The 2,949-nt window shown below is 39.8% G+C and overlaps 1 long non-coding RNA gene across 1 annotated transcript; it reads right to left on the reverse strand.

The window, feature by feature from the left end:
* Window positions 1-527: 527 nt before the first annotated feature.
* LOC124855109 lies at window positions 528-1,053 on the reverse strand. Its single transcript, XR_007035009.1, has 2 exons — window positions 674-1,053; window positions 528-592 (listed from the first exon to the last, which is right to left on the reverse strand). It is a non-coding gene; the product is annotated as an uncharacterized LOC124855109 (long non-coding RNA).
* Between the last annotated feature and the right edge of the window lie 1,896 nt (window positions 1,054-2,949).

Here is a 2,949-nt window from a genome sequence, read left to right on the forward strand (position 1 = left end):
GCTGGAACACATATTCTAATTAATTGAATTTGACTGCCTGCTTTAAGCTTTAAGTCTGGATTGAACAAATCATCGTTCTGCCTCGCCATGACGACTCCTCCCATCTCTGCACTTTGGTTCGCAACAAAAACCCCTACATATGACAGTCACATTTTATTTTCTATTCCATTACTGACCAGCACTGCTGCAAGTCTCACTTCTCTCCACATAGTCAGTGTTTTGCATGAGGGTTAACCAACACTATAGTAACGTAGCTGTCACAAAACCTTTTCTACAACGCTATCCGTCTTGCTACTCAAACTACGTCTGTATTTAGTTTTCTTACCACATTTAAGTCGACCCTTAAAAGTTGTCAATCCAACACTACACTTGTGGAAGTTAGAAGGGATTAAAATCTCAGATGAAATCTGCAGTCAGATGTTTTCTCCTACATTTAACTGCGACACATAGAAAGAGACAACTCACTGCTAGTGTCATGTTGGATATAGCACTGATCCACATACAAAGAACACTCAGAGGAAACAAGCTGAAAGTGTAACGGTGTTTATTTACAGTACGTGGACACAGGGACATGAATGGGTAAATTCACCAACTGAAAGAGAGGGGAAGAGAACTGGTGAAACAGGGAACGGTGTTAACGAAAACGATACTTGTAAACAAGAAAGTGTCTTACTAAGTAAATGCCGTCAGGTCGCCAGGGGTAGAGGGAGTCAGAACCTGGGTGTGCGAAGCTAGGTTGTCCAGATTCTTCAGTACGAGATGGGGAGGGAATACTGGTGAGTTCATGAGAGAGTTCAATGTTCAGGTACTTGCGTTGGAGGGTGGACAGGGTACGCCTCTGCCTTGGTTCGGGAGTCGGGAATTTCCAGGAAGCTGCCAGCTTAATCCAAAACACAAAATCCAGAATGTAATCTACAAAACGTAGGTAAACTTGAGCGTCCAGGAAATCACTGGAGCCAAAGCCGAAGCTCAATGAAGATAAACAAGGTTTAGGTTTCAGCCTGCGAAAAATCAAACACAATGTCAGCAAAGATTCATGGAACGAAGAATAGCTTGGGTAGTGGCTAGGTTTGTTACCACTGAAGGAAAACACTGGCATTGAAGTGCTGGCAGCCTCCTGCTTAAATACTCCTCAAGGCAATCAGCAGATCAGTCGCACCTGTCACCCCGTGCACCTGAGAAACTCTGGAACCATCTGAAAGCTAAAAACAAAGTGAACACAAACACACACATACACACACAAACCCAGACCCTGACAGCTAAGGCTAATTATTGGTAAAAGAAAACAAAAATATCTTACTGAAGGGACTATATGCTCACAAACATTCACTGCAAAAGATTTTTCCCTCCCTTAAACGAAGATTGCAATGTGTCTTATACCTTGGTGTGGTCCAGATCCTAAAACAGCTGTAAAAGGGGCCTTTATGACCCTGATGGTTCAGAAGCCATCAGTATTCATGATTTTTTTTTTTTACAAACGACAGTAGATAACAAAACCCAACTGTGTAAATGTTGCATACTCAGATGTCCAGAATGTTATAGAAACAACAGATTAAAAAAAATATGTTTAGTTCTGAGTTTAGAAAAGTGTGGACTTTTAAATTTGAAAACTTGTAAGAACACTGATAGAGATACAAATTTGACTGCACAGTAATATTTTTCCCCAAAATATAACCTAGAAAATAATTAACTAAGCAAAGAGTAAATAAGCTAAAATACTAAGTGTGTCCTCTTACTGACAGCTGCACAATAGCTCTAATGATGCCCAACTAGGCCAAATTTACCTCCAGTTCTCCCTCTGCTTCCCTCCCAAGTTTTGACACATGCCCACATTTATCAGGGATGCCTATCTGTCTCCAGGAACAACAAAAGGCACCCCCTCCGAGGGACAACACTGCATGGTGTCTCCTGTGAAAATGGCTACAGTAGGCCCTCCCTCACCGTGTTTCTCATCTCTCCAATCAAACTGTCAAAAAACACAGCCCTTTTGTATTGAGAGTTTTAATTAGATTTGGATGGATTTCAAAGCTTCCCTTGTTTCCTGGAATGAATCCGAGTGAAAGAAGAAAGCCTACAACAAGATTAAGCACTAATCTACCCTTTTGTCACAACTTCTGAAATCTATCCATCTGGCTGCATATTTAAACACACAAAAGATCTGTTTTTAGATATTTAAATGTCATTATAATCATTTTATTTTGTTTATACACAGACCTAAATCTGAAATAAATATAAAAATAGCAGAAGGTAAGAAACTCAGAACAAAAGCAGTGTATAGGTCCATCTTAATAAATCTTTAAAAAAGGTTTATTTCAGGTAGTCAGTTAAAAAAAAGAAACTCATCATTACAAAGATTGATTACTCACATAGAATGATATGTTTGAAGTGTTAAGTTTGATGACAATGGCTTACAACTAATGAAAACTTTAAATTTAGTGTTTTTGGAAAATTTGAATGTTAAACGACCAATGAAAACAGTTCTTCAATACAGAAAATACTGGCCTACTGAAATGTACCTCCATGTACTGTACAGTATACACACTAAGTACTTGGATTCTGTCCGTCTCCACCACTCCTCCAGGGAGTGTGACAGTTGCAGATCATGTCCTGGATACGTCTGTGTGGTGACTCTTGAAGCACTGTCTCAGCCCTAGTCCATGCCTTGGAAATCTTGCTAAAACTCTTCAACAGGATTAGGCCTGTTGCTTGTGCATCTGTTTCAATTAACGTTTTTCCTTGACTTCACTTTCTACTATAAGGCCTTGATAAAACACTTTGATCAGACAGCTTCTTTAGTGATGATCTTTTGTGGCTTTCCCTCCTTGTGGGAGTCTCAGTAACTGGTTGTCGGGATATTGTTTTGGCACATTTTTGGCCTCTTAGTACCATCTGAACATCATTTAAACGCCACAGTCTACCAGAGTGTTGTTGCTGACCAAGTCCATCCCT

The sequence above is a fragment of the Girardinichthys multiradiatus genome, chromosome 19, assembly GCF_021462225.1.
Source record: "Girardinichthys multiradiatus isolate DD_20200921_A chromosome 19, DD_fGirMul_XY1, whole genome shotgun sequence".
Taxonomy (NCBI): domain Eukaryota; kingdom Metazoa; phylum Chordata; class Actinopteri; order Cyprinodontiformes; family Goodeidae; genus Girardinichthys; species Girardinichthys multiradiatus.